General features: G+C 38.3%; 1 protein-coding gene across 2 annotated transcripts in view; it reads left to right on the forward strand.

Annotated features, from left to right (window-relative positions):
* SERPINI1 (serpin family I member 1) overlaps window positions 1-21445 on the forward strand; it is an 84245-nt gene that overhangs the window by 1123 nt on the left and 61677 nt on the right. The gene's annotated exons all lie outside the window — the stretch shown is intronic.

Here is a 21445-nt window from a genome sequence, read left to right on the forward strand (position 1 = left end):
AGTAATCAGACTCTTTTGCCTGGTTCAATTTCTTTTTGTCACAGAGGTTCCTCGGATTGCATGGCTTTTAATCATAGCATATTGCAGCAGATTTTGCTCTGAAATGCCTTCATGGTGACAGTTGTGTATTTCAAAGTCTGTTTGGATACTTTAGGGTTTTTTTAAACGAAGGTCAATAAAATGGAATAATTGCGATTTATTTTCTTCTGCTTTCATGGTTTCCTTTTAGTTAGGATTTTATTTTTGTAATGCACCCATAATTTCTTTTTGAGTAGAAATGGCTCAAAGGAATTCTCTTCCTAGCTTCCAGTTCAGTCCTACTGAGTGCTACTACTGATAAGGTAGCATTGTATATATTCCTTCCCTCTGACATTCTCACACACCACTATATAGACAGAGAGATATTAGAAAAACAGCTGCTTTTAGATTGTCCCTAAGCAGATCAGGTATTTTATCAGAAGCAGCAAAGAGCTTAGAAGAAAAAAAACACTGGCAGCCACTAAACTTAGCAACCACAGTGAGGATCAGATTTTATCTTTGCTACCATTGCTGAAGAGTCTGTTAATTCCCATAGTTGACATGACTCTGAGAAAATGATTTGGGGGGAAGGAGAGCGAGCACGCGGGTGTAGTGGGCTTGGAAATGATTGTGTTTGCTCTTGTTATTTGTGCTTAAGTGGATCATCCTAAATCAGAGTCTTAGATCCTCTCTCTCAGACTCCAATACTAATTCATTTTGTAAAATTGAATATTTGCTGTCACTGCGTTATTTCTTCCTGTAATAATAATTAGTAATAATAATGCTGGCATTGAAGTTTTTTCAGAGTCTTCATTAAAAGATATTGTTTAAAGAGTTTTCTTGGGAAACAATAAGCAAACAAATTGATAGAAAATAAATATTAAAACAGCTGAAATTCAGATGTACTTTGAATATTTATACAGGCCTTCTGCTCCTGAGGTATCATAAGGGCTAGAATCTTATTGGAAATTAATGAGTTTGTGATATTAAAGTACTGAATTTTTCACCTGTTTTGAGGTTTGGGAAATATGAAGACTTTTTATATGAGAAAAAATCATTGGCAATATACATACTTGGGCATTTATCTATTACCTTGAACTCTTCATGTTCACACTGAATCTCAAGTAATCTGAAAAATTTTCTTGATTGGTGTTGAGAAAGTTCATTATATGGCAGTTTATAATTTTATGTAAAATACTACCTGCATCAAGAGTATATATTTATTCTACTCTTGATTTTTACTATTTGTATCTGACTATCAGTGAATATATGCTCTAATGAGTAATGAAAAGCAGCAGAGTGCTGACTGCGTCCCTTGAATGGAAATGTATCTGGGAGTGGTTGTTCTTTAGCCAAAGACTTGGTTAATTTCAGCTTACAATATCCTTTGGACTTTTCTTTAATTAAAAATTCTGATCCTATGCCTGTTGAATAAAAATAAGTGAGTAGCAGCGTGGATTTCTGTCCATCAGGAGGATTCACTGCTGGATGCTGCACAAAACACCAAGACTTAAAGGTTCAAAATCAGTGGTTTTGGTGCAGAGGGGAGACAGGATTGAGATGTGAAGAAAACTGCTCAAGAAACACACACTTATTCTATGGCCTCTATCCATAGTGGGAGACATTACTCTTCCACACTGTCATTTTAACTGGAATTAGACTGGAATAAATTCATTAGATTTTTAATAATTGTGGGTTATTAAAGCATAAAAGATTCTGCATGTACACATTCACTTGGGAGTGAAACATTTGGACAAAATATTAAGAAGTAAAAACCGAAAATGATGGTGAACCTTATAAACAGAGGTACTTGCACCAAATGATAAAGATAGCATAAATAAATAAATAAATAAAATAATTTAATAAATAAGCAAGAATTCCCTTCAGTTAAGCAAATTCCATGGCTTTTGGAAATCAAGATTAACTGTTATCCACAGATAAGGGGTTTTGTTTTGTTTTGCATAATCTTACCTCTCATGTTCAGAACTTAGTCCTCAAAGTTTGTAAAGTGTGTTTTAAATAACTAGATTATTAGTAGCTCCTAGAGACCATGTGCCTCTTTTCTATCTTCTGTTAGTCCTGGGCACCTTCTGTCACGCTTAGCATGGAGGAAGTTCTCATTTAATCACTTAACTAATTGGAACGATTGGCTAATGTGGCTAATGCTTCTGTTATGGACTTCTGTAACGGACACGTTGAAATGTTTTACACCTTGATAGACGGTAGTTAGGTAACTTCACAGAACGATCACTATACAGTATGTTAGTTCTAACGAGAATGTCTTTGTGTTGCCTTCTGCAAAAGTATTGGTTGACCCCAATTTGATTCAGACTGTTTTGGCTACAAAGACAACAACTTTGAGGGCCAGCATTTCTAAATTCATTTTAGAGATGGTCAACATGGGTGAGGAGAAAGGGCTCTGAAACTGGTGCACCAGCATGGAGCACATGCCTTCGTTGAAGTTTATCTACGAAAAGCATATTTCATTCTTTAAAAACTAAGCTTGCTCTTCCATTTTTCTAATCATTTCCCCCCCACCCCCACTCCAAAAAAAAAGAAGAAGAAAAAGAAGTCAAACGGATACTGCTCATGTTTAAGCAGGCGTGGAGTCCGGCATTCATTTTTTTTTTTTTTTTTGTATTTAGCTTTCCAGAAACAAGTAATCTGATTAGTGTTAGAATTAAGAATTCAATGTTGTTTTTCTTTCATTATTTTAAGACCTGGACAATTCCAGTTAATTGTAAATAGTTCTTTAGGAGTAAAGTTAATCATAGCAAATATTTAACTATCTTTTGTTTGCTTTTTAACATACTTTTCCTTTACCCTCGTCATGATGGATACAAATTAGCTTAGAACCAATGGTTAATCTTCTTCAATGCTTAGCTTCTAGCCTTGTACAGAGTTAATGGAGTTCATAATGTCTCCCTCCAGATACTTAGTATCTTTAGAACTAAAACTGAGTTTCATCACCCTTGTATTGATGTTGAGAACCTCATAGTCCATACTCAGTTAGGTGGTAACAGTTTGCTCAGCAATTTGGTCACTTGTAAGGAAACATCATTTACAACAAGTGTAGCTGGAAAAATGAATTTTTCTTAGATATCTGTTTTAATACCAAATTCAGCCCCGTACACACAATAATTGCTTATATTAGAGGTAAATATAAATATTGCCATCTTACATTGGATTTCTGAGTGAATAGAACCAATATTGCTATTAACTACAACCTTGCATGTGTGGGTGCTATGGACATGAATTCATTTATTGAATGGTATTTGTGGTCCTTTTCTCTCCTCACCTCTAGAACTTTGCTGATTTAAAGATGTACTTTTAGGTAACACCCCTGCCCCTCCCTCAACCCACCCCTACACTTTCTCTGACTTTTTTCCCCCTTAACCAAGAGCCTCCAAGAAGAACAAATAAATATAACATGAAGCTTATCTTAACTAAAATTTAACTAGTTTTGAATGTTCTATTTTCAGTGAAATGGTTGTATTAGGAGGCCTTATTAAGGCAGCATATTAAACCCAATTATACGGGTATTTGTCTTTTCTAAAATTTCAGATGAATATGAGAGTATAAATGTTTAGGTTACATTGTTTTCATTTCTAAGATAAAATTCAAGTAGTAGTTGAGTCCTTCACTCAGGGGGTGTGCTGAACATGCTGAGATTGTGTACGTTAGGATTCCCGAATGGAACCTCCCTCTTCGCCCTCCCTTCTCTCCACTCCCCCTTGCAAGACTACACTTGTTTTTCTCTTCTTTCTTTCCTGTGGGTAGTTGTTTATATATTAGTTTCATATTAGTAATGAGTACACTGGGTAATTTTTTTTCCATTTCTGAGATAATTTACTAAGATGAACGTGCTTCAACCCCAATACCCATCCAGATAAACACAACAGATGTGAAGTCTCTGTCTTTTCTGAGGACTGAATAGTACTCCAAGGTGTACATATGCCACAGGTTGTTAATCCACTTGTGGGTTGATGGGCTCTTTGGTTGCTTCCACATCTTGGCAATTGTGAATTGAGCTTCAGTGGACATTCTGGTGCAAATGTCCTTTATACAGGTTTGTGAACTTTGAGCCATCCTGGGGAAGAGGTAAGTTTTGATACTTGGCCCTGGCGGTGCTCAGGCTGGTCCCTGTGCATCCGGTCCCAGTGCACCGCCTAGAGGCCCCTTCTGCTTCTGCCTGGGAAAGGAGCCTTCTGAGCTCCTCGAAGCTCTTAATTTAGTGCGAAATTTATTTTGATTTAATAACCTTATTTTCCTAAGTGCATTGTTTTTCCCAGATACAGCTCATGCAGAGTTCCCTCCCAGTGAGAGCAGCTCACTGCAGCACGGGCTGGCCTTCCGTCAGCATCAGCTGCTGTCTGTCCCCCAGCGGTTCCCTCCCTCCCAGTGAGAGCAGCTCAGGTGTCCCGGCAGTTTCTGCAGCACTGTCTGGCCTTCCGTCAGCATCAGCTGCTGTCTGTCCCCCAGCGGTTCCCTCCCTCCCAGTGAGAGCAGCTCAGGTGTCCCGGCAGTTTCTGCAGCTCTGTCTGGCCTTCCATCAGCATCAGCAGCAGTCTGTCCCCCAGTGTTGTGGCTTTTTCTGAATAGACCCAAATGAGTTCAGTGGAAAACATCAGATATGTTAGCCACATTGGATTACTTCTGTCGTTTTCTTGAAAATCAAATTTTGTTGTTTTATTTGAAGTTTTTTTAACCTACTCTAACTTGAAGAGCAAGTTAATTTTACTGTTTTCCCCCTTTTTATTAGTATGCTAAGACATTGTATTATGATGTATGAATTTTGCCATTCACTTGAAATAAACCCATAATTGTGGCATCCATTGTGTTTATATGGTTTGGCTTGGCGTTTTGAGAGACGGCTTGTCCCTGTCCCCAAACTGGTAGGCAGTGGTGCAGCTGTCGCTCACTACAGCTTCAAATTTTTAGACTCAACCAATTCTCCTGCCCCAGGCTACCAAGTATCTAGGACTACAGATACCACAAACAGCTAAATTATTATCTCTTAATGTTGTTTAGTGACAAGGCTCTTCTTATGTTGCCCAGGCTGGTCCTGAGCATCTGGCCTGAAGCAGTCCTCCTGCCTCAGCCTCCCACATCACTGCAACGGTAGATGGGAGCCTACGGGAGCATGTAATTACTGTGTGATTCACAAAGCAATTTGAAGAAATTGAAATTGTTTGTGTTTTTGAGGTGTATTTAGCCTTCCAGTAAGAAACCACTCTCTAGTGTCCTAAATTGTTCACAGAGGTGAACACCACTGCTCTGTGTGTAAAGCAGGGTAAATGGTCTCTGACATCATCAGCCTTGGACTGACCCAAGATGATGCAGTACCAGCAGTTTCACAGCCACATAACACTAGAATAATTTTTTGTTTTGGTAAGTTAGCAAACTTTTTAAAAATTATATTATGAAATCTTGAACACAAGTTACATTAACTAAATCAAAATTAAGTCAACAAAGTGATTTTTTTTCTGCATTTCAAAGTTTCTGATACATTCGTTTAAAATGCGAATAACAATTATGAAGGCTTAATAATAACTATATTTTGTAATATAACAGAAGATTTAACAAATAGTAATACAAAACTAAACATTCTGAAAGAGTGTTCATCCAGGATTATTTTAAAAGCAAATTTTTACTACGTTACATAATTGACAACTTAAAAATCAGAAGAGCTTTCCGCGCAATGACATAAAATAGTAGGGATTTATTTTTTCAGAACAGGGAGTCTCAGGAGAGTAGTTTGTTTTGTGCTCACAGGTCAGTGTCACCAGGGTTTGTCCCTGTGATTGCTCTCAGGCTTGGAAGGCAGATGTTTCTGCTGATCACATTCCAGTTCAAAGAATGAAGAATGGGGAATGGTTGTGCCTGTGGTCTTTCTTTTACTCAGGAAGTATTAAATAAAAGCGCAGACCACCCAGCAAACATCTGCTGTGCACAACCCAGCCCGTGTTATGCAGCTGTCTCTTGCTTTAAGAGATTTGAGATGTCACTGACTTGGCCTCTGGAAGACGGGACAGGAGAGAACAGTGATTTCGGGATGACCTTGGGGTAACCATTAGTAAATTTTGGCCATAGCTAACACCACGTTGACTTTAAATTTTATTCCTGCTCATTTTCACTAACTTGGTGCCTTTTTTGTTTCGCAAACTCTAACTTTCCCACATCGAGTTTTCACTTCTGCCATTGCCACATTCCAAGTCTCTGGGCAGAGTCTTTCCTCAGACTGGTGATGCCTCTGGGTAGGAGGCCGTCTACCCCCCCCTGCATCTAGTATTTTTTGTGTACTTTTCATCACAGATATTTTCTGTAAAACTTGGTGTTTTTTTGTTTTAAATATGTTTCAAAATGAAAAGTATTCAAGAATCTCTCTGTATAGACTGCATTCAAGAATATGAGTATAATATAAATCAAAGAAAAGTAGAGGATGAGGATTCCTCTTAAGAAGATTTGCTTAGCTGCCTAAGAAAGCAAAATAAGCCATTGTTCCCCTAGAGGGAAACTCACTCTAAAAATCTGTTACCTGGACAATGTTATTCAAATACTATCCATTTGTTAAATGTAAAAGATCTTACCAACATCTTTAGAGTGATTATTACCTAAATTATGATGCATTCTTACAAGGGCCCATCTTGGACTTACGGTTTTAATGAATTGTGATTCCCTGGGATGGGAAAGACTGAAGAGGAAATTGAAACTGAGAAACTGGAAACAAAAGCATTGATTTTCTTCCTGTTGCCCGAAAAGGCTGTAATCCAGCGATTCCTGAGGCCATGACCCTTTAGTACAGTTCCTCAGGTTGTGGTGACCCCCAACCATAAAATTATTTTCATTGTTATATCATAACTGTAATTTTGCTACTGTTATGAATCATAATGTAAATATCTGATATTAGGCGACCCCTGTGAAAAGGTCATTCAACCCCCAAAGGGGTCGCGACCCACAGGTTGAGAACCGCTGCCGTAATGGAAGACGTTGGCCAGCCCGGCTTGCCGCTTGCAATTGTCTTCGCATTTCCATGCTGACAACTTTATTGTCCAGTTTTTGCGTTTCTCTTACATCATCTTAGATGAGTGAGTTTATTGGAACAAGGCTCTCCAAATAGAGCCACACAAAAGTTTCTAAACTCTTCTACAATCAATCATAGACTTGAGCACTATAGAGAGATATAACAAAACATATATATATAAACATATATACTGTTTAGCATAAATTTTAATCAATATAAGTTAATCAAAGAAGACACTCGGAGACACATTTATATGAAAACAAGGGTGTATGACTTAAGGCTATGATATAATAGTTACTCTGATAGGATTCTAGAAACAAAAGAAATTCATCTATGTGATCATCAGATCAGGGCAGAAAGGAATATTGCTTGATTGCAGAGGATGATCAGCTATGGTCTGCAGGTCCTCTACCCTTTTCTTTATAAATAAAGTTTTATTGGAAGACGATATCCCAACTTGCACATTGTTAAGGCTGCCATCTCACTATTGAGTCATGATTATGAAAATCAAAGCCTGAAACATTTCCTGCTTGGCCTTTTTAAATAAAGTTTGTCAATCACTGCTTAAGAGTGTCAGCTCTGTAGTCAGACAAAACTGTATTCAAACCTTTGTTTCAGAATTAGCAGCTACACACCCATATGATATTGGCCATGTGACTTAATCTCTCTATACCTTGATCTTGTGATATGTAACGTACCTTAAAGGCAGTTTATGTCGCTATAAGGAAATTTCACATCAAGTGCATTGCTTAGTATGTAGTAAATGCTCATTAAATGTTATTTTATCAAATATTAGATTTTATTATTTTAAGTGAACCATAACTTTTGATTCAAATGAGTATTTGAAGCTCTGAATTTAAGTCCCCCCTCCCAACAAAAATAATGTTCAGGGAAGTAGAAAGGGTATCACCTAATTGTATGAAGTTTTCAAGATTTGCACAAAATACTGTAATGCTGTACTTTACAGCACAGTTAATTAAGACTGAATAGCATGTCAGGAATTGTAGGAAGCCATGCTATCAATTTAAAAAAAAAAAAAGTCAAGTTATTTTATTATAGTGTAAAGGAAAATGATTAAATGTCCATATAAATACAATAAAAATTGGATGTCACCAATGTTACAGAAATCAAAAAAAGCATACTATAGAACACCATGAACAATTAGCAACAAATTAGATAACCTAAAAATTGTTAGAAAGACACAAAGAAATGAAACCAACTTAAGAAATAGAAAATCCAAATATAGAATCAAAAAGGCTCAACAAAATACCAGGAAACCAAATCTGGCAACAAATGTAATGAGTTATATACCATGACCAAATAGGATTTATTCCAGAATGCACAGTTAATTTGATGTGAAAATTAATGTACTATACCATATCAAGGGACTAAAGAACATATGAACATCTCAATAGAAGGAAAATATTTGAAAGAAACCCTAACATATTCTCATGGTCACATTCAACAAACTAAGAAGAGAAAGGAACTTTCTCAACACCGTGACTTACAACTGCAACCTCCCCCCACCCAGCTCACATCTTGGATCGTGAAAAGTGCAGTATTTCTCCTTTAGAGAAGGAATAAGACAAAGCCGTCTGCTCTGACACCTCCATTCTACATTGTGCTGCTGGTTCTAGCGAGAGCAATTAGTCACAAAAAAGAAAAAATGCCTAAATTGGAAAGCAATCTCTATAGAATATACAAGATCATTTCTACAGAATCCACACAAATGATTAGAAGTAATAAACAGGCTGGGTGCAGTGGCTTACACCTGTAATCCTAGCACTCTGGGATACTGGGATGGGAGGATCGCTTGAGTTCAGGAGTTCAAGAACAGCCTGAGCAAGAGCAAGACCCAGCTCTACAAAAAAAAAAAAAAAAAAAAAATTAGCCAGGTGTCATGACAGGCACCTGTAGTCCCAGCTGCTTGGGAAGCTGAGGCAGGAGGTTCACTTGCAGTGAGCTATGATGATGCCACTACCCCACTGTCCTCTACCCAGGTGACAAAGCAAAACACTGCCAAAAAAAGAAAAAATAAACTTAATTCAGTGGGAGTGTAGTATACAAGATCAATATAGACAAGTCAAATGTATTTGTATACAATAAGAGTGAACATCTAAAACCAAAATTTAACAAAATGAGGCTCAAGACTTGTATACTGAAATACCAAAGGATGAACAAAACATCACTGAAAGAAATGAAGGAAGCCCTAAATAAACTGAAAGGCATCTCATCTTTGTGGGTTGGAAGACCTAATGCTGTGAAGATGGCAGTATTTTCCAAATTAATCTGTGAACTCAATGCATCAAAATATTAGCTTCAAAATTTTTGTAGAAATAGACAAATTGGTTTTAAAATTTATGTGGAAATTCAAGGAACTTAGACATGTATCAGTGGAATAGAATGGAGAGGCCAAAACCCACTGTTACAATTATGGTCTATTGATGTTGTCAAGGGTATGATGTTGGCAAGACAGTATAATGAGGGGAGGACGATCTTCAACAGATGATATTGAGACAACTGGACATCCCCAAGCAAAAGAACAGAATTGCTGGCTACCTCACAGCCTATACAAAATTATAGTTCAAAATGACCACAGGTGTCAACGTAAGAGCTAAAGCTATAAAAATCTTAACATAAAATACAGGAGTAAATTGTCATTACCTTGGATTAGGCCATAGTTTCTTAGATATGACACAAAAAGTACAAGAAAAAATATAAATTTGACTTTATCACATTTAAACCTGGTGTTTCAAAGGACACGATCAAAAAGTGAGAAGACGAGACAGAGAATGGGAGAAAATATTTGCAAACCAAATCCTTGGGAAGAGGCTTTATCCAGAGTACATACGTAACTCTTACTGCTTAACAATAAAAATATAGCCAGTTAGAAACAGGCAAGGGATTTGCATAGGCCTTTCTTTCTCCAAACAAGATACGAAATGGCCAATAAGGACATGAAGATAGACAGCGTCATTAGTCACTAGAGAAAGGCAAATCAAAACCACAATGAAATACTACTTTACATCTGTAGGATGGCTAAAATTAAAAAAAAAAAATACAAGTGTAGCAATAACGAGCATTGGTAAAGATGTGGAGAAATTGGAACTCTCATAAATTTTTGGTAGGATAATAAAGTGGGGCAGCCACATTGGAGAACAGTGGGGCAGCCACATTGGAGAACAGTGTGGCCCTTCCGCAAAGCGTTCACCACAGAGTCAGCAGATGACCCATCAATTCTGCTCCAGCACCTGCTGGAGAGAATTGAATGAAATATGTGCACACGAAAGCTTGTACATGAATGCTGATTGCAGAATGATTATTAATAGCCCCAAAGTGGAAGCAACCCACTGTCCATCACTTAGGAATGGAGGGCCAAAATGCTCTGTATCTGTGCAATGGAATGTTGTTTAACCAACTAAAGGAATGAAGCCCTGACAGGTGCTACAACCCGGATGATCTTGAAAACATACTGAGCAAAAGTGTCAGATAAAACAGACCACAATTATATGAAATGTCCAGAATAGGAAAATTCATAAAGACATAAAGTAGATTAGTGGTATGAGACAAAAGGAAACAGGAAGTGACTGAAATGGTGATGGGGTCTCTTTCTGGGGTGATGAACTATTCTAGGTTTACATAGTAGTTATGACCACACAGCTTTACGAACATATTTAAAACCACTGAATTGTACAATTTAAAAGGATAAATTTTACAGCATGTGAATTACATTTCAATGAAGCTGCTATTTTTAAGTGACTATAATTTAAATAATTTTAAAAAATACAGGGAAGAGTTCTAGATGATTGACTTATAAGAAGCCCAGACCAGCAGATAAATACAATATAGAGGAAAATATTAGTCGTTTTATATCTTTAGCTCACCAGGCAAAATTAACAAAGTGGAGCCAGCACATAGCTGCATTTTGCTACCTTTTTTGTGGTTTTTCAATTTTAAAGTGAAGAGGGAGCCATAGGCCTAAATAACTCCACACAGATAAAAATAAAGGAAATGGAAATATCAGCTTGTCATGAGACGTCTCTTTGTTTTATTCTTCACATTGATAGAAAACACCGTATTTAAGAATGAACAAAAGAAATACAAACAAAGCAAAAAGAAAAAGAAACAAGAATCTTCAAAATAGAATGACAAAATGCTAAACAAATATATCACAATTATCAGTATCTTTAGTGCATTACTGAAACATAAAAAGTGCCACACTGGGTAGAAAAAGAAAAGTCAACTATTTAATGTTTAAAAGAGATAAATTTCAGCAAAATAATAGTAGTTTAAAGTAAAAGAATGACAAAGCAATACCAAAAATAATTTTAAGAATGTAAGATGGATAGACCAGACAGAATTCAAGGCATAAAGTTTTAATTTGGTCAAAGAAGCTAATTTATCTTGGTAAAGACGTAAACCTCAGTGAAGATTTAATGGCCATGAGCCTACTTGTACTGGTTAAATACAATTAAAACACATAAAATAATCTGAAAAAGAAGTGTAAACACAGCCATAAGTGTAGGATCCAGATTCAGTTAAAAAAAAAGTAAATAGATACACCGGGTTACAAATAAGGAAAGGCTACAAATGGACTCGAGATGGAGCAGAAGAGATGACAGTGGCCCAGAGGAGGCAACCATGATATGCAGATGCCAGGGACATTTGAGTTACACAATTAACATGTTTTGTCCCTAAATTAGCGACACCTCAGGGATTACAAATGAGGTCAGCAGTCAGCCCACAGTAGTGAGTGCACATGTGTTGACTGTACTTGAATGTCAGTTTTCCACAATCACTACCATGCCCTGTTGTCTTATACTGGGCTAGTTTGGGTCATTTACCTGGCCTCTGTGGCCACTGTAGGCATTTGAGTTTGTTACCCAGGGTGAGGTAGGGAAAAAACTGATGAAGATGACTAAGGAAGTTGTGAGTCTGACCAGTTATGAAAAGAAAGAATAGGCTGGGCACAGTGGCTCACGTGTGTAATCTTAGGACCGTTGGAAGCTGGAGGCAGGAAGATTGCTTGAGCTCAGGAGTTTGAGACCAACCTGAGCCACAGCAAGACCCCATCTCTACTAAAAATACAAAAAATTGCCAGACTCTGGGGGGTGCCTATATTCCCAGGTACTCGGGAGGCTGAGGCAGCAGGAGTTTGAGGTTGCTGTGAGCTGCGGTGACACAGGCAGCTTAGCCTGGGCAACAGAGTGAGACTGCCTCAAAACAAAAAAAGTAAAAAGAAAGAAAGAGAGAGATGGAAGGAAAGAAAGAAAGAATAATTAGAGTAGTTCAAAAAATAGCAATTTATATACCTAAAAATGGTTAAGATGGCAAAAATTGTCATGAGGTTTTTACAACAATAAAAATGTAAGTTTAAGAACCTTAAAAATGTAGCAATTATAAATCAGCTGAAAACATAAATCATTTCATTCTATCTTAAAAGGGTTGTATTCATTCACCTGCATTCAATTTGCTTCAGATTATAATAAATAAGGGCCCATTGAGACATTGATACATAACTTTTAAAATTCTCACTTTGCCTTTAGATTAAGGATGTCACCTTTGATTAAAACACCATGTCTCATTTCCTCTCTTCTCAGCCTTACATTTTTTGTTGTTGTTTCTGTCACTTTGGTTTACTTGCACATCACCTTCCTTTTATCTCTTACCGTAGTTGAGGAACTTTATGTGATTCCTATCTCTTAACTGCCACAAAAGATATTAAAACACCTATGCTTTTACCCTTAGAGAGACATAACATCCAGCTAGCTAACTAGGGTGAATGTTCACCGCTGAGAACCTTTAATCATGTCTGACAAGCTACATACGGTACAGTAATTGCTGTCTTGATACAAGACAATCATGTGAGTGGAAGGCTGAAGGCTTAAAACCATAAACTTGGTTTTGCTTTAAATATAATAGTGCACCAGCTGATATTTTAAGTAATGTTTTCCTCTTTCCTCCCCTTTAAAATGACACATAAATGAACACCTTTAACAGGCAGACCTGATTTATTAAATAGATCCAGAAATCCCACCAAAACACACCTTAGAATGCGGAGGTAAATTAGAAAATTCAGCCAAATCCCTTACTGTAAAATTCACTTTAGTCGTTTATTAGCACCTCCAGCCCTTATTTAGAGCCTGTCCACTATAATTAATTGTTTAATTTCGTATTTAATGCTATTTAATTTGCATGTTTAGACAAATTAGCGGTGATTCAATTATATAAACTGAAGATGAGATGTGGGGAAACCGTGGGGGTACACCAGCACAGTTGTCTGAAGGGCACGTGCCTTGGTGTCTCAGGAAGTCCAGGGACACAGGAGCCGTGGGGCAGTGTGGTGCCCAGTGAGGATGAGCTGGTTGAGTGAAGACGGAGCCTGATAAGTCCAGAAAGATGAACTCCAGGCATTACGGAGAGGATACCTTGGTCCATTTCCAGTTTTCTGTTCTACATACTTTCTGCCTAGTTTCACACAAATGTTTGAAATAAACAGAAAATTTGGTACTTAAGAAGTAAATTCACAGCTATTGGCAAAGCACCCAACCAGGATGACTTATTTTCAGAGGAATTTATGGAACCAAAGCTTTGCTTTTCTCTGTAAGGACACGTATATTTTACACAAATACCTGAAATAATGGTCGACGTTGAAATGGTTGTTTTAGAAGTGTGCATGTGAACTGATGGAGCATCCATCTTCTAAGCATCCTGCCTTCCAGGCTGAATTTAGGAGGCTTCACAAGAAGTACGTTTTAAGGTCATGCCATTTAGCATCGGAAAAGAAGAACAAGATGAAGGTACCGAGAAATTAATGAAATAGAAAAGACAACATCGAGCCATAACTTTGCCACGGTGTGTTCCTGGTACTTGTTGGTCCTGTGGATACTCGTAACATTAGGGAAAGAGAAAGCTAAAGATTTTAAGGAAACAGAAGGGATCACGTAGAGGGAAACCTATGCCGCTGTTTCTTGAGACTGGAATTTTACTATGACCCCAAAACTGGTATTTTTATATACACACATTATCCTCCTGAATTTTTATAACAGTCCTATGAGACAAGTACCATTGTAATCCCAGTTTCACAGGTGAGGAAAGTCACTCACAGAAGTGATATAGTTTATCTCAGGTAGCATCGCGTGGGACCAGGACTGCATTTGATTCTAGCTGAACTATGATTTTGCAGTATGATCGTTACCACAGAAGGACCCAGGATACTTGGTGAATTCTTGTGGGATGGGCTGCAGTTACTACGCACTATGCACCTTGCATGCTGAAACTATGAATTCTCTCATATTCGTAAAATGAATACTTAGGACACTTATAATGATGGATATTAACCCTATAAAGATTTAAAAAACTCCAGAAAGTAGAAGGGAAGAGGAGAGACAGGGGAGGAAAGGGGGGATATGGGCGGAGGGAGGGTGTTGGGGGGACCTCACCTAATGTGCATGATGCTATGGTACATTTCAAAACTGTTAAGAAATGAGTATAATTGTGATGGATGTGTTACTTAGTTCAATGTCAGCATTTCACATTGTATATCAGAGCAGTACACTGAATCCCATAAATGCATCAATGTACAAAATTAGGATTTAATAAAAAATAAAGAAAAAAGTCCATCTATAAAAATTCTATTTTCACACAAAAGTAGAGAATGTTCAGTGATAATACAAAAAAAAAAATCACTGCAGGAATCTCAAACTGGCAGCTTGGCGTAATGAAATTCTCCTGCTTGAACTCATCTCGACTGAATTGTGTTCTATGTAGTTTTTATTTTTTAGGTGAGGAATACCCTCTTCAGTGGCCACAGACCCCATTAGTCTCTATTATACTAACCAAATTCACACCCTCATTTTTTTTCTGCTAAGGCACTGTAGACTTCTGAGTTTGTTAGAACTTTAAATCAGAGCCCTCTCATAGATGTAAATTCTGCCATTCAATTATTAACATGATTTTGGGATATGTCTGTATAGTACAATGAGGTAGAGTTGTAATTATACACAGTAACTCAAATGATATCAGAATAGTTTCTCAAAGCTTAGCCTGTACAAGCTAAGATTAAATTATAGAGCATAACCATCTCCATTAAATTCCTTTTACTGCTTTGTTCCTGTAGCAAAGAGTAAGAAGCAGAGATTCTGCTTAATCCAGATGAGAAATTCACGATATGTTAAATTTCCAGTGCTCCATGTCCGTGTGTATTTATCAGGGAATAACACTGATGTTATTGGCAGTCAGAACATGGTGATCAGTTTTCAACGGCGTTTTAGGCTGTTAACTCAATTGTCAGGATAAATTTAACTGGTAAGAGGTAGGTAGCAGTATCGGGGATGACTGGTTCTAGTTATCTTTTCCAACATATACAGTAATAAAGAAGCCTCTAATATTAGCAAAAGTTTGCCCATCATGTGTGAAAAGTGGCATTTTATAACTATGTACTGTTCCACCATATAAATGGGTACTGTCCCAAATTATGTTATATGAAATTGAATTTTATGAAATTGCTGATATTTCACGATTTTTGACTTCCCCAAGAAGGCAGTTCATATGATTCCACCTAACACATGTATTCCAACCTAGACAGTATTGTTCCCACCTGTTGTGTTATTATTTAAGAGACACTAATGCGCAGGTCCATTTATAGGTTAGTAATAAACGGGCATCATGTCCCTGTTCCTGCCAGGCCCTGAGCACACAGGAAGATCATCTTCTCTCTCCTTCTTCCCGTGTCTTGCCTGTGTTGGGGTTTCCCAGAGCTTTGCTACAGGCCTTCTCCTCTTTTAAACACTGCCCCAGAAACCTCATCCAATCTGACGGTATTCAACATGCTCATAGCTCCCAACAGTATCTCTACTCCGAATCTGTGCTCTGAACCCGAAACTTGTTTATACAACCACTTCCTTAACTCTCCAAGTGGATGTCTCACCTACCCAAAACAAGATCTCTGATCCCCTCTCCCACCCCTCTTGGGCCAACCTTCTTCTTAACAAAGGGCCCCTCTACCCCTCCTGTTGATCCAGAAGAAACCTGGCTCACCTTTCCTTCCCGTTACCTGGGCGTGTCCGTGCAGTTTCTTAGATGAGTGTATCCACAGGCTGACTACTCCTTTTCTGCCTATCCCCAGCCATGCACCCACCTCTCACCTACATCGTTAGAGTGACCCCACAGTTTATCCTGGGCTTCCAGTCTAGGCTGTCAAACACCATCCTGTCAATGTCAGCCTCTCCGATTGTAGCTGCTGCATTTAGGAGAAAATGCAACACCCTCTGCCTGGAAGGCCCTGTCTGACCTGCTCACCTATGCCAGCCCCCGTTTCCCTCCTTCTCTGAATTATTTCCGTTACTTGCCATCATGAAGTTCTTTTTCTGCCTTCGGGCCTTCATGCTATTTTATCCTCTGAAATCCAACTCCCCTACTGAGCTCCTATTTACCCTTCAACTCTCAGCTTACTTGGCACTTACTCAGAGAGGCTTTCTCTGATCCCCCTTCATCTAAAATCGGCATCCGTTATTCTTTTCTTCAGCACTCCGTGACTTTTTCATTATACTTACGGCAGTTTGCAGTAGACGTTCAGCTGTGCGTTGATTAGTTGGATGTGTGCTCTGTGAGGGCAGGCCCTCATCTGCCCCACACACAGGAGGCGCTATCTGCTGGAGGGGGGACCATGGTGTGTCTTGGATGTTGGTGCTTGCAGAACGCTGGATGTCCAGAAGCAGATGTAATGGTGAAGGGCCTCTGGCAGTGGAAGTGGGGTGTGGTACCTGGTTTCAAATCCCATCTTCATGTTGGGTGACCTGACTTTGTTGGGCCCCTAGCTGGTAAGCTTTGAAAGAAAGTACATTGTCTTATCCACTGATCTAGCTCCAGCGCTTAGAAACGTGCTTGATTAAAAAATAGATTCTTAATAAACATTTGTTAAGTAAATGAACTTTTGTTTCCTCTTTTGCAAGTTTCCTTTTTCATGAGGCTGTGAGTAGATAAATAAAAGAAAATATAGGAAGTAGCTAGTCTCTCATAGGTGCTCAATAAATGCCAGAAGACTCCAAGCTTTTCTCAAAACACAACTCTCACCTTGTTTTATAACAGTGATTCTCAAAAGTCCTGGGCCCCTCTGAAGACTTGGAACATGGGGCCGTGAGGGAGGTGCATCAGAGTAAGTCCTGCGGCCTTTCTTAAACGTGCACGCCACATCCACTCCCCACTGCTGACTGGCTGGTTTTGATGCAGAATGATGTTTCATGTTCCTCAGTAGGGCTGAGGCAAAGGTTGAAACATGTGGGAATCTCGTCAAGAACCAGTGTCACTGGAATAAAGCTGACCAGTGAGGACTGTGTATCAGAAGACTTTCATGGTCGTCAGGCTGAAGTACATGTGTGAAAACAAACTGTGGAGTGATGATGTGCTGGCGATGCCGGCTTTCTTCCCGTAAGAAGTATCAGAGCATGTACCTGGCAGAGTGTTCCTCTGGGTACATGACTTTGGACTTAATTTTAAAGACATTTAGTAGCCTATAACTTTTTTAAAAGGGAGAAAGGAAATAGATTTATCTTACTCTGCAAAATGATCTATGAACCTTACTTCAAGCGCCTTTTCCGAGAGGAATATTTCTACTCCCAATGACTGTGGCTGGAAGGGACTCAGTTATACCACATTTACCTTTGTTTGATCCAGTTAAGAATTTGTGAGCTCTGCAATCATTTTCACATCAGTTCATTAGGCATGAAATTCAAGAGGGAGAAAGGATGTGGGTTAGAATCACCACAGGATGTCACAGATCCCAGAAATAGGGGAAGTGAAAATTCATCAGCCAACTGAACCAGCCTTCCAGTCAGACCCTGGGCTACTGAGATGCACCGATAACAATTGAAATCCATACAAGTGCTTCTTAAAGCCCTCTGCTGGTCTGTAAATGTAAAATGTTTACAAGCATTCTGAGTGTTCCGGCAAGTGAAATCCCTAAGCAATTGTAAGCACCCCATTTACCTCCATGGTGCATATATTTTCCTAAGTCGCAGGTTCCCTCATAAAGCCATGCTTTCTGTTGTATGTGAAGACAGCTCAAATTTGAATATTTTAAATGTCAACATAGAATAACATTAACATTTATCGCTTGACTTTAAAGAAATCCACAACGCAAATTCTGAATGGGAATGTTACCGATCAGACAAAATTCTTTACAAGGAAAACCTTTGGTAGAGCTATAATCAGGACAGGGTGTTTGGTTCTATCATAACTCATTTTCAGGCTGCTACTCGGTAGGGTTCCCAGATTTGAGCACTTAAATCTTTTGGTTTTTTTCCAGCTTAGGATTTCCCAGACTTTGCTGGTCTGCCTGCCCACAATGGGGTTAAGGCTGAACTGTCCTTACCTGTCTATGCCCCAAGCTGCTTGCTTCTTGGATTCCCACCAACACTTTTTCCTCCTCTACTAACAAACCATCTCGTCAGCTATCCAACTTACATTTTTCTGTTTTTTTTTTTTTCTTGGTGTTCACAAATATCTTTGATAACTCCTTGCAGCCTCAGGCAGTTTAATGAGCCATTCTGTTGTCTGATCTGATATTTTCAAAACACATTCATTCAACAAATCTAATTTTTTGACTTTTTATTTCAGTCTTTTGAAAATCCTAATAGTTTGTTGGGTCCTGTCTCTCAGTGTAACCATTGACACATAACTCCTTATCTACATGTCCTAAGTTTATCCGTACGGGAAAAATGATACACTTTCATTTATGATATATATTCAGGAAAATAGTATGGGAATTCTTCCTAATGAAAATGCTGAAAGAAAGCACATAGCATTGTGATGATCTCTCTAATCTGACCTTCTTTAGAATAATTTCAGGCCTTTTATCTGCAACACATCTTCATCCCTCATTTGGGGTAACCAAGGATGCTGGCAGATTCTATGTTTTACAATCAATTTACGGGTGGTGCCTGTGGCTCAAAGGAGTAGGGCGCCAGCCCCATATACCAGAGGTGGTGGGTTCAAACCTGGCCCTGGCCAAAAACTGCAAAAAAAAAAAAATAAATAAAAAAAAAATAAAATCAATTTACAAGGAAAATCAGTTCTTGTTTTAAGAAAATAAATGACAGTCTTAGACTACTTCAGAAGAACTTACTATAGCTATGCTTTTGTAAAAAGATCTGTTGTTTTAGGTTACAAAGTCGGGACAGGGAGACCATAAGAAGCCTGCATTTGGTGCTGGAACTTTGTACAACGCAGACCAGTATCACATGCTTGGAACTGTAATAAATGTAAAAAGTGACTTTGATATTACAACAGAAAAGCCTTTTAAAAATATCTTTGTTTTCATTTCTTTTTCACTTTTTCTTCTGTAATTTCTCAGATTCTGATACTACTGAAAATAGTTTGGGTTTAGGTTAATGAACCTAAAAGCATATTATTAGTGGCTAAAATAAGTAGGTCTTGCTGATTTTCTGAAATCACTTTCTTAATTAAACTTCCAAATAAACATATCTGACCATCAGTAATATGATAACTCATTGTTATTATTCTGGAAGGTATGGGCGAGTATATGCCCCTTATTTAATATGGCCGTCATCCCCATGGAAGTCATGTGTAGCCCACCACTATAATTATGCAGATTAGCTATTAACAAAACCAACTTTCTGCCTCATATTTTAAAATAATCCATTCTGAGCCTCAGTTGAGTTTTCATTATGTCCCAAGTCTAAATCACCACGTGAAAAATAGAGTTGGTGACCCTCTGTAAATGAGGTTTCTCTGCCCACTGGGAGTCAGCTCTGTGAGTCAGTGGGTACTTAAACAGCTACAGAGGTTTCATAGAGAAGTGTACCTATTACTCATTAGCGTATTTTGAGAGAAAGGCACATTGAACAGCAACCTTTGAATTATCAAGTTAGTTGATCACATTATCAAATGACTTCAGTGCTACACAGAACCCAGGAGACATAAGAACCACCCTCTCTTTTACTAGTGAAGGCTAGAGCTTTTTCTAAGACTGGTTTTTGAAAGGACTTCAGTTACACTAACCTGCGGAGTCACTGAAGACAGTATGGAATTGTTGCTCATATCCATGTGTTTGTACATTGCTTGGGACATAGTAAACATTCAAAATATGAATTTATATGATTGACTAATAAATAATTTCATGAAAAAACATAAGTAAAAGAATACCATCTCCTGGCGCAGCGCCCATAGCTCCATGGTTAAGAGTGCCGGCCACATGCACCAGGGCTGGTGGGATCAAACCCAGCCCAGGTCTGCTAAACAACAATGACAACTGCAACAAAAAATAGCCAGGCATTGTGGCGGGCACCCGTAGTCCCAGCAACTTGGGAGGCTAAGGCAAGAGACTCGCTTAAGCCCAAGAGTTTGAGTTTGCTGTAAACTGTGGTGCCACAGCACTCTACCAAGGGTGACATAGTGAGACTCTGTCGCAAAAAAAAAAAGAAAAAAAAGAATATCATCCCCTTTCTGTTACATAGGGGTTTGTGTTGTACAAATCATACTCAACGTTGATTTTACCTGTTTTCAAAAAGTTCTCTTATTTTTTTTTTAAGTAGGCTGAATTATTGGTGACCTCTCTCTATCTCTCTGTCATATACACACACACACACACACACATACACACACACACACACACATAATGAGATATATCACTGAACTTGCAATACTTTTTAATTGGCATCTGTATGTTGAAATGAATATAGAAATTAACCAGTGATATATGTGTCTCTGAACACCCTTCTTATAGATTTCCAGATAACCAATTCTCTAGCCAGAGTAAGAATGTCGGGGATATTAAGCATACTGACTTATATAACAAACCTCTGTGTAATAGGCAGATGATCACATCAATTCTTCTATACAGATTCATATTTTTAAGGTATTATGTATGCTTACAAGTCCTTTGTCCTCATTCTTGGACCTTAGATGTACTGGATCCAGTACTCTATGTCTCCTGACATCCCACACATTTTTCCTTCTCTAAGCATACATTTTAATTTTTTCTTGTATGTCACATTTTTAAACAAGCATTTCTTTGGATGGATTGATTTTTGACAAAACACTGATCTATGTGAGTTGATCTATGTGAGTCTAAAATGGTCGTAACAGCCGAGGTGGGTGGATTGCCTGAGCTCAGGAGTTCGAGACCAGAGTGAGCAAGAGTGAAACCCTGTCTCTAAAAATGCATTGTGGCAGGTACATGCAGTCCCAGCTACTTGGGAGGCTGAGGCAAGAGGATCACTTGTGCCCACAAGTTTGAGGTTGCTATGAGCTACGACACCACAGCCCTCTACCCAGGGCCAAAGTGAGACTTTGTCTCACAAAAAAAAAAAAAAAAAAAAAAAGGTCATAACAAATCTAGAACAATTTGGAAAATAAATAATGATATAAACATATTATGTTCCA

The sequence above is a fragment of the Nycticebus coucang genome, chromosome 8, assembly GCF_027406575.1.
Source record: "Nycticebus coucang isolate mNycCou1 chromosome 8, mNycCou1.pri, whole genome shotgun sequence".
NCBI lineage: Eukaryota > Metazoa > Chordata > Mammalia > Primates > Lorisidae > Nycticebus > Nycticebus coucang.